General features: G+C 37.7%; 1 long non-coding RNA gene across 2 annotated transcripts in view; it reads left to right on the forward strand.

Moving 5' to 3' along the window:
* Positions 1-4,074: 4,074 nt before the first annotated feature.
* The window catches only part of LOC138165655 (uncharacterized), a 45,006-nt gene continuing 37,343 nt past the window's right edge, over positions 4,075-11,737 (forward strand). For both annotated transcript variants that reach the window (XR_011169392.1, XR_011169391.1), the window contains exons 1-2: positions 4,075-4,187; positions 9,625-9,742. This is a non-coding gene — a long non-coding RNA (uncharacterized lncRNA). The remainder of the gene's footprint in view (positions 4,188-9,624; positions 9,743-11,737) is intronic.

Below are 11,737 nucleotides of genomic sequence, written 5' to 3' on the forward strand. Positions count from 1 at the left end.
TGTCATCCAGTAAATGGCTGAATGAGTTGTGGTATATGAATGTAATGGAATACAATTGTACTATAAGAAATGATGAGCAGATAGATTTCAGAAAATCCTTGAAAGACTTACATGAACTGATCCAGAGTGAAGTGAGCAGAAAAAGAGAGATGTTATAGCAACATTGTGTGATGATCAGCTATGACTTAGCTCTTCTCAGCAACACAATGGTCCAAGACAGTTCCAGAAGACTCATGATGGAAAATGCCATCCACATCCAGAGAAAGTACTATGGAATCTGAATGCAGATCAAAGTATACTATTTTCACTTTTTTGTGTTTTTTCTTTCTTGTGGTTTTCCCTTTTCCCTGATTCTTTTTCACAATGTGTCTAATGTAGAAATATGATTAATATGACTGTACATGTGTAACCCATATCAGATTGCTTGCTGTCTAACGGGGAGGGGAGGAAGGGAAAGGGAAAAATTTGGAGCTCAAAATCTTATAAAAGTGAATGTTGCAAACTATTTTTACATGTAATTGGAAAAAATATGAAATACTATTTATTAAGTAGAAAGAAAGAATATCTATTTAGATAACCTTTTAGCCCATGACTCTCCATCTTTCCCACAAAATTGACATAATCTATTATTGTTCTCTAGGAATTATACATATTCAGATAACAGCATAACTAAATCTTTATAAAAACACTATTCATCTATATATGACAGGATTCCATCATTTCTTCCTCTCTGCAAATAATTTCACCCTTCTTTGAGCATTCTTGAAACTCCGTTCCTCTATTATGCAATTTACACAGCAGCTAGGTGATGCAGTGTTAGAGCAGTGTCAGGAAGACCTGAGTTCAAATCCAGTCTCAGACACTTAATTAGGTTTACCTTAGTTTCCTCTTCTATAAAATGTGCTGGAGAGGAAAGTAGCAAACCACTGTAATATCTTTGCTAAGAAAACCCCAAATGCAGTCAGGAAGAGTCAGACACCACTGAAACAACTGATCAACAAGAATGTCTTCATTCTACCATATATATAGTCATTTATAAATTAAAAAACACTGATTTTACCCTGCCACATGGAGTTTTGGGGAGTAATTATAATTATCACCATCATTTCTAATAGCACCCAGAACAATTGCTTGCATATTTTTTGCTGAATAAATGAATGTGAGTGGGAAGAGTAATAGGAGATATAAAATTAATAAAACTCTTGCAGTTTCTTCCACTTAAATCTCTTTACAATATGGCTTAACCTCTCTTTCTAGACTATTTTTTCATTATTCTCCCTCATACAGTTAGCCATTTAATGAAACTAATTCACTTAGTGTTCCCCATGACCAATATTCCATCTCCTTCTTTTTCATAGTTTTTTTTTTTCCTTACCTGAAATGCTTTCTTTCCTCACTTCTACCTTAGGGTGTATTTACTTTCCTTCAAAGCTCACCATAATTCCCACCTCTTTTTCTGATCCCTGGAGTACTCTATGTCCAAATTAGTTTGTATTTACTTTGTAAATATTTTTCATTAAATGCATGTGGTTACATCTGCTATCCCCTTCCCCTCATCATAGGGATTTCATAAGAAAAAAGAAACAATTTAGCATCCCTAGAACTTAGCATAGTGTTTGGTATATCTGGCACACAATAGGTGTTTAATAAATGCTTGTCGAAGTGAACAAACTTCTTTTTATTGAAAATGACTGGGTTTTTTTTTTCATTTTTTTTATAATCCCAAAGAATCCAAAGAGTACAGATTATAACCTGGCCCATGGTAGTCCTGGGTTCTCTTTTGTGTAATCTCCAAACCTGATACATATTAGGAGCTTGACTGTTCACTAAGGTCACATGCCTCCTTTCTTTTATGAAAACCTGATTTCCTTTGCAAAGAAGAAAATCACAATGACCTGCCATGTATAAGTAAATATTTGTTGTTGTTTGTTTTTGTTTATGTTTTAGATTCAGACATGTTCATTTTTCTTTGAATATTCACAATTGTAAGAGAGCAGTAATATAACAACATGACTGATGTTTCACCTCTTATACTGCCCTTAATATAGCTATTATAAGCTGGAAACTTGGAAAGGAAATATGAAAAGTGTGTCTTAATGGTTAATTGACTAATTATTAGCTATTTAAAAGTTCCATTCACCTATATAATCAACTTCTGTCTTTTTCTTTTATAAAATGTTTCTATGAAAGAAATATTTTCAGAAGTAAATTTACTATCATTCAAAAATTATAAGAGTATTTGTTTCAGTCACTATCACCAGTGGACAAAAAAGATCTTTCATATAAAATAGACCTATCATTAATGAACAGAAGCATCTTTCATAAAAATAGGACTTCCTAGTCACAACTATTTGTTTTTTTAAATCAAGTCCAGGGTTTTGCAGGAATTTAGTAATTTTCCAGCCTGAATATGATTTTTGTAAATATCAATTTTCTGTTGTCAACTGTTTAGCTGCTGCTATGTCTTTAAATGTCAAATGGCTCTCGTTGCTCTTCAGAAATATTGAGAGGAAGATTTCCTTGTGAAACTGTCACTTGCATCTCAGAGAATAATCAAGAGAAAAATAAACCATAAAACAGTAAAAATAGTAAAAAAAAAACAGTAAACTACCATTTCCACCATTTTCTTGCTAGTTCTTTTGGATTCCAAGTTATAAATGACTTTCTTGAAAAATGGTACTGTTATATTCTGAAATATACTGATGCCAAATAAAATATATGCAACAGGATTTATAGCAAGAGCTTAAGGAAGGGGCCGGAGAGTCTCCTTTTTCTTAATACCATATGTGTGCTTGGTTCCTTTTTTTTTTATACTTTACAGCTGGTGCCCTTAGCATCAGTCTGGACTCATTCTGGTTCTACAAACATAGGCTCTGCCATACGCTGTTCTGGAGTTGCCTTTTTTCAGCCATGGTTTGTGGGAAAAGATGACAAACATAGGAAGAGACAGTGGTGAAAGAAGGTTGAGATATTTCAATCCACCCTTCTGTTCAAAGATGCTATTTGGTTTTGTTTCTCAGTCTTTGTTGTACATGATAGGCTGCCACATGTGTCTGCCAAACTCTGCCATTGAGGTGGGTGTTGGCAGGGTTTTAACAAACAGCCTTGCTTTAGGTTGCTGGGTCCTGTTCTTGGGAATTGTTGAAAAGCTGATTGGGGAAGCCTAAGTGGCCTGTGGAGGATGAAATCATATTGAGGATGTTATGGATAGGCCACCAAGATTTCTGTTATACATTACTTTCATGATGTGACCCAAAATGCCAACAGATGTCAATCAATCCTAGATGAATCAGGCAGAGTTTCCATTTAATTCTTCTTCACTTTTGACCATCTTTTTCCTTGGGTAAGGTCTGGTTGAAACTGATGAGACCTCGATTTGCATGATTGATGCTTCTGGCTTCACACTCACCTCCCAAAACTGCCTGACTGAAGTTCTCTAAGCCTGAAAATGCCTGAATCACTGTACAGATGTGTCTTAGTGTAGCCATGGGTACATCTGTGTACCAGTGCCCCGCTAAAGCACCCTGGATCTTGACTCATGTAGACAAATTCACAATATTGTTAGGCTGTGATTTATGATTGTTTAGGGAGTTGAAAAATCACTTTGATGTGAACTGTTGCTCTTCGAACATCTTCCAGATGTATTTGAAGGTCCAGATGTTAAAAGAAAATAACAACAACAATAATGATAAACTAGGTGAATATTAAAAGTGAAGAAGCCATCCGTATTTGCAGTTTGGCAGACTGTCTTGAACTCTCTTACAAATATTTTGGGTTCAACAATATTTGTTTGGCCAAGTCCTTAATTTTTAAACCCCTGAGTATTTCAGGGGAAATTTAATCCATATGTTTCTGGTTCACTAGCTCTTAAATCATCAAAATGTTGTTTTGCAAGAGCTTTTGAGAGCTCAAGAAGGTTTATCAGACACTATACAAGTTCTCTAAATGTTTCTTACCTTGACTCATACATCCCATTGGGCTTAAACCCAAACTCCTTCAGTTTGAGCCTAAATTTTAAATCAACAAAGTTTGAGGGTGTTCCAAAAGTTCCCAAACTATAGTCAGTACAGCATATTAGAGAGGCTATGATTTTTGAAAGAGTTGTATATAGTATCTTATATAAACTGAAGTACAAAAAAATAAAGGTCAGGAACTGATGACAAGTCTTTCCAAGGAAGGAGTGATGTGTGAGTATCTATTCGAATACTTTGCTTCTCTCCAACAGTTTTCCTTATTGCCTCTCCCACTGCCTTCAATCAAATTGTACAGTGATTCATTCTATTACAAATATAAGAAAATATTTAATTTTAATGACTATTCTGACAATTTTGTCTGAGCAAAATGAATGAGACAAAAGGCTTGGTAACTGATTGTTTAGCATGCATCTTGTGATTTCTACAATTATCTAAAAAAAGTCCTTCTTTCCAATTTGTGTGATTTGACATTGTCCAAAGTATGAGGTTACATGGAATAAATAACGAATTGGGTTAATTTAATAGTAGGTTAAATCTTTCTTTTATTTTGCGTAAAAGGAACATTAAAATTGTGCACTTTTCAAGTGGTCTTAGAAATCTAAAGTAGACTTCCTTGAAAAAAATATATAGCGTTCCTACCGCTGAGTTTATGGTGGGAGTTGCTGGCATGCTTCCAGTTCACCGCGTGAAAAATCTAAGCTGCCTGTATAAGTGCAGAATTTAGTGTTGGGTCTTAAGGTTTTGTTTGGCATCTTGCCAACGATGTTATGCATTTAGCTGGGAAAATTGCCTAGAAGTTAATTGAGAGGAAAACACTAATATACAACGCTCCCCCCCTAAAAAAAAAGCCATGGATATGCATATGGTGCTGTTCATTGATAAGATTTGTAAGTCTGTAGTAAAGAACTATTGTAGAATTGATTCTAAGATTATTTGAGTTAAATTCTTACTCATTCTCCAACTGTTATAATCGTTAGCACATAAATATCGTGCGGGGAATGTTTATAGTTTTGCTAAAGTAACCTATTTCTTCCAAAGTCCCTGTGCCACTGAAGGTCTTCTTAGAGATACATTTGATGATAGGCTAGACATTTATTCAGAAATTCAAGATGAGGAAGGACTCATTTCTACTCTTCTCTCCCTTTCAAGAAAGGCGACTTTACTTAGATAGCACCTTTCTCTCTGTGCCTACATGTGCCTGTGAACTTAGATCTTTAAATTTCTGTACAAAAACTGTGTTGTTCTCTCAGTTCTACCCTTCTACTACCCATCCTCTCGCCAATGCCTCATTCAGTACCATAAGGAAGTGAACTTAATTTATGTATATTTTTCTTCCTCAATGAGAGTAAGCATCATGTCATAGGGGCGTGGGGGGGGGAACAAGCATTTATATAGCACCTACTATGTGCCAGGTACTATGCTAAGCTCTTTACAGATAATATCTCATTTGAGCCTCATGAGAATCCTGCAAGAGTCATTATCCTGTTTTACAGTTAAGGAAACTGAGGTAAACAGAAGTGAAAGTACTCTTTTTTACATTTATATAGCTCCTACTATGTGCCAGGAACTATCTCATAATAACACTGAAAGGTAGTTGTTGTCATCCTGTTGTACATATAAGGAAACTGAGATAAAGAGAGGTTAAATGACTTTTTAAAATATTTGTGCAGCTCTTATTGATAAGGGAGGGCTCCCTCTAGGTTCAGCAGGAACTCTGATCTTATCTAAGACCAGAAAACCTGCAGTAGCGTCTGGAAAGAATTCAAGGTCTCAGGCTTAATTGGAAGGAGAGTTGTAGAAGTTTATTGTTACGCTTCTATAAGAAGTGGGCAAGTGTCCTTTAGGGGACCTGCGAGTGAGAGGGGTACATGCTTTTACTTTTAAAGGGTAGGGCTGCCATTGTCAGGGCTGACCAGATGGAGGGGCCTCAGTGCATAGACAAAGGTCAGAGCTGACCAAGAGGAACTTGTGACTTTAGTGCATAGATAGTTTAGATGAGATTTGGGCCAGACTGGAGGAGAACAAAGGAGTATTGGGGCCAGACGGAGGAGACATGAAGAGATTAAGTAAGAACAAAGGAGTCACAAGGTGCTGCCTAGGCAGAGTGCAGATAGGGGGAAGGGGCAGAATTTGAGGCTGGGAAAGAGATTTTACAGATTACAATTTTACAATACAAATTGCAGTTACAATTGTGCAAACTGGTTTTGCAAATTAGTTTAGACCCCAGGTACCCCATCATTATTATGTGCCAAGAATTGGGCTAAGTGCTTTATACTTACTATCCCATTTGATCTTCACAGCCCTGGAAGGTGTGTGTTATCATCACCCCCATTTTATAGATGAGGAAACTGAGGCATGCAGAGGTAAAGTGATTTGCCCAGGTTCACCCAGTTAGTTCTGTTAGGTGGCTGAGGCTGAATTTGAACTAAGATCTTCCTGAGTTTGTGACCAGCATTCTATCTGCTGCTCTGCTGCCTAATGCTTCCCCTCAATGCCTAGAGAGCTGGCCTTGCAGTCAGGAATAGTGAGATTTAAATTCCACCTCTCACACATACTGGCTATATGACCTTAGGTAAGTCACTTAACTTCTCAGTTATCCAGAGGACTCTCTATTGTAGAGAAGGTGGTAATTTATATTGGTAGAGAAAGGGGGAGCTTCTTATACCAACAAAATCACAAGTTCAATCCCCCCAAAAAAAACAAAACACGGCCTTCAATATAAAGTCATGGGTCTAGATCCATGGAAGGGAATTGAGGGTTCATCTAGCCCATTGCTCTATTGTATAACTGAGGCCTGTGGAGGTTAACTTGCCTAAGAACATGCCAGAATAAGTCTCCCAGGTAGAATTCGAAACCTGGATGCTCTTTCTCCAAAGCTAATACTTCTTCAACTGTACCTACTCAACTAATTCTTTCAAGTACAGGTAGATAACCTCCCCCTTTTTTTCCTTCCTCCTGCTCTATGCCTGCCTTTTGTATGTAACTTTCCTAGGTGTGCACAGCCAGCTTAGACAGCTGTTTACTAAATTTTGCTATGACCATTTATACCTTGGAAATCAAGAAACAGTAGAACAAATCAACATGAAATAAGAAACAAGATTACAGAAACAAAAAAAAAAACATGAAAAGAAGAAATAAACATGGTTTGATTGAGTGATTGTGTAGACTTAAAGATGTGATAGAGAAAATGTTAATAATATAAATTAAACCTGAAAGTGTTGTGTATACAACATACATACATACAGCTTTTTTTTAGTGGGGGGGATAGCTGGTAGTTAAATATTTACCAGTATATCCCTGCTGATTCCCTTACTACCCCCTAACTCTCCATTAATGCTTTTCACTTTAAGGTTTCAATGTGTCTACCTTACATGTATTTTCCATATACAATCATATGTTGACTCACCAGTTAGATTGCAAGTTCCTTGAGGGTAGAAATTTTTTTTTTGCTTTTTTTTCTTCATCTAACCAGCACTTTGCCTAGTTTCTGGTACATAATAAGTGCTTAATAAATGTGTACTTATTGCTTCTTTTATGTCTGTAATCTATCGGTCCTTGCTTTTTTTTTTTTTTAACATCCATACCATTTATTAATTAACAACCTGCATAGACTCATCCTGTTTGCTTCCACTCCTTTCTGCTCCACCCCTTCTTTCTAACCTGTGCTCCCTTGCCTTTTCCTCTGGCATCTCCTTGATTGCCCTGAGCTGCAAAGGAGCCCTGAAGGTCCCGGGGAGTCATTTAAGGAGACATCAGCTTATTCCATTTCTGTCTTCAGACTTGCAAGTAAAGGAGGTTGGGATTTTGCCTTCTTTTGTTTTTCTTTTTAGTGTGCCCTGAAACTAAATCTTACCTGTGGGAATCCAGGAAAATAGCTGAATGTCACACTGGGAATTAAATCACAGTTTCTTTTTGGTACTCACCTGCCCCTCCCTCCCTCCCCATCCCAACCCAACCCAACCCTTTTTAAATTTTCGTTTTTTGTCTTTCTGCTTTGTCAGAAAGAATATTAAACTTTTGTGTTTTTTTTAAGAGGTTTTCTAAGAAATGTAGTTCAGCCTGAAATTGGTATGCCTTGCTGCTTAATCACAGGGCACATCAATAAGCTGGCTATTGGTCATTTCTAAAGAGTAGTTACTGGGCTCGATTCCCTGCTAGAAGACTTGGTGGGGGGAGCCGAAAGGGACAGTGAAAGACTGGGAGAAACAAAATGGGGGCAGTTGCATTTTAGCTAGAAAGGAAAAACAGTTATCTTTCTCCAATTATGGCTCCTACCTGCCCTGTAGCATCTTGGTGTGCTGAGGCTGAGAAGACATGAGCAAAGTAGAAACAATGATATTTGGCTACTGTATGAACTCCCTCTCCTTACACTTAATCCTGTTCTTATTGGGACCTTGTGCTGAAAGCTGATAATTTTGGTGAGCCCTGAAAGAAAGCCAGTGGGTTGAATTCCTGCCACCAGCCCCTTGATAATGAATAGGCCTAATGAGTGCTAGTAAGTGGTAGGAATCTGTGACCAGCTGCATCAAGGCAGGTAATACGGCTCAGATTTAATTGGGAGCAGGTATTGGAAGGCTGTATTACTTTAATTGGTGAGGGGTTTTCTAAATGGAAAGGACAAAGTATAATGGACAAATTGTGCTGTACAATAGCACTTAAGCTGGGATTGTACGCATTCGTTAATCTGCTGAGGAATGAGGCAATTCTAAACAATTTTCTCAGTGAAACCAACTCCAGAAAGCTTGTCCCTTTTATTCTCCCTTGGGAAAATGCAAGATTGAAACAGAAAATACCTTTACCGAGGCAATCATTTGCCACGTGTGGAAAGAGGATACAGCTGTAAACTATGAAAAAGGGATCTTTGTAGTACAATAAAGGATGGAAAAAGAGATAAAGCTGGGGATAAGAGTGGGCCTGTCACTGCGTCCAAAGGAGGAATAAAGTGATGACATTTACAGTGACAGATGAGACTGTAAAGAGAACTCAGAACAATTTATAGAGGGAAATTTGATATTTAAAAGAAAGGGCCGTGATAATTAAAAGTAGCATTACATTAAACTGTTACGCATGTCATTAATGACAGAAGGGAGCTGCCGCCTTTTGAAAAGCTAATGATTCCTACAGATCTGTGCTTGAAACTTCGTCTTTTCTCTACTTTCTATGAAGGTAGAGGTATATACCTCACAGCATGCTTTTAGAGATGGGTCAGTTGGTTGGTTGGTTTTTAATACTAACAACCATTTACTTGGAATTATCATCCAAAAAAACTTTCAGGATATCAGTATAGCATTCGGCCATACGTGTGTTGACAATCTTCATGAGTCTAAGATGTAGCTGAATGTGACTTGTACATATAAGCAAAGACCCATGCTATCATGACCTTTGTTTAAAATGAACCCAAATGACATCTTCTAAATACACGTTCCTGAAAGTCCCCTATGTTTGTTCATATTTGTATGGTGAAAGTCCAATATTATGTTTATGCAGTGACGTTTAGGAAAAGAAAATGACTTCCAGATCTGCAGTTCACAAATGTACATTAAGAAGACTGTTAAGTCAGTTTCTTAACTGGGTGTAAGTGTAATGGATTAAGAGCAATTGTAACTGAGCTGTATTAATGGACCTTTTGCTCTTATATATTTCATTACAGGTGGGAAAAGTAGAGGGATTGTATGTCCTTTGGACATTCATGTAGGCCTGGCAGTGGGAGCAGCAAAACACAAGGAAGAATAGTTTGAAGGTTGAACAGGCTTTCCCAGGATCCCCAGGTGGGTTTCATGTATTGCCTATTGTTGAAAATGAGACAGATTTAGCTTTCTACACTGGTTGTAAAGACTGAATTATCTTTCCTTGGTTATTGTTCGTGGCTAGAACTAAATGCACAAAGCTACAGTTGATTTAGCAAATTCTCTTAGAGGAAAACTAGCTTTTGGCACATTTGGCTCCCACCTATTGATCAGCCTAGATTTCAGACTTGGGCTCACCAACGAATTTTTAATTGAACATGAAGCTAATATTTTTTTTAAGCAGAATTTATTTATTTACAATCAAGTTCTCCTGGGCAGTATAATAAAATAAATAAAAGATGTGTCCAGGTCTATTTCATTCTACTCCTTTCCAGAGAGGTCGCTTGAATTAAGAAGTGGGATCAGAGTAGTGTGAAGGTGGGCAAAGAATAAGAATATTGAGAGTATTCCCTTGACTGAGGATGGGAGACTTGGAGCCAGAAGGAACCTTAGAGGTCACAGAGTCTAACATCCCCACCTTGCAGATGAGGTGACTGAAACCCAAAGGCCTTTACCCCAGCTCTAAGAGACACTAACCAAACTACACAAACAGAAGTAGTTCAGGAAGGAAGCAAAATAAAGTGCAAATCAGAGTGACAACAAAAGGCAGTTTAGAAGCCCAGCTGACCTAATTGAAATTTTATACACAGGGCAAAGGGGTCAAGTCTGGATGAATGTTGAGTCAGCATCACCCCCACCTGCTCTGGCAGAAAGGAGGACACACAAGTGCCTTGGCTTCCTCATGCTTCTTCCGTCAAGCACCAAAGGTGTCGCACGTGTTCTTGGTGAAGGGAGAGGATCGTTAGAAAGGGCTAAGTCCCAGAGGAATACATTCAAAGCTTTAATCTCTTGCAAGCTACCCACCAGTTCATTGGAGCACAGCTGGAGATGATGGTGGCACAGAGAGCCAACCTGGGAATGACAAGCGTGCCATGCTGCCTGGGCAACAGCAACAGCATGGCCCTCCAGCCTCTCTCAGGAGGCCTTCCACATGAAGCTAATATTAAGACAAACCTTTATTGGCTATTATAAAATTTGAAAAGCCAAGAATATAATAAACACATCCTTTCTGTGGGAAGAATCACTTTAGTCTAAAAGCAAGGAATAAAATTAAAGACTAACAATCAGTACACAAAGAACAAGTCTGTCAGAAATTGAATAAGGGATGCTTAGACATAAATGCCCAGATGCTGAAATAGCACCAAAATTTTAGTCAAAGCATAAACAACCAGTGGACTCCATTTCCTCATCAATTTGAAGAACATGAAGCTAAGAATGGGAAAGAAAAATCCAGTAGGGTTAGGATTAACTCATTACAAATTTTAAATTTTGAATTTTCTGAGGGTTGGGAGACAAGAAATGTACAGATATGGTTTGATTGCAAATTATTTTTGTTTGTTGTAGGAATTATGGCAGAATTATGATATATGGATTCTTTGCAATACTATCCTGCAACACTGATGTTGCTTTCCAATATTTCTGTCACTTTATTTGTTTGTTTCGATGTGGGTGTGGAGGGAAAGGGAGAATGGGTATAATATGTAACTGCATTACACACAATCCCCATGAAAGCAGAAAGTGGAGGAAATATCGCACAGGTAGATCAGCTAAGTTCTTATAGGAAAATGTTTTTGCCAAAAATACTTAATTTTTTTTTGTGCCTTTTCTATCCAACCCCTTTACCACATTCCATCAGAAAACAGAACAAACAATAATAACAAAAAATCCAACACATGCTACGGTCACATAAACAGAGGACTTATTAGAGTCTGGGCAAAGAACAGAGCACTGTAAACTCACAATACCAGCCCATACAAAGATGTGTGGTTCCAAGAAAGGGTCATTTCCACTGGGCGTAGAGAGACAGCTCTTGGACGCTGGTTGTTGGGAAAAGTAGATAATATTGCCAACCAGTTTTTGATGGGCTGATCTGTCTCTCTGACTCTCTCTCCTACTCCTTTACTACCCATAGCATAA

This window comes from Petaurus breviceps, unplaced genomic scaffold (assembly GCF_028583685.1).
Source record: "Petaurus breviceps papuanus isolate PSGF00001 unplaced genomic scaffold, PetGlider_PUasm1.0 214, whole genome shotgun sequence".
In the NCBI taxonomy this organism is placed as follows: Eukaryota; Metazoa; Chordata; class Mammalia; order Diprotodontia; family Petauridae; genus Petaurus; species Petaurus breviceps.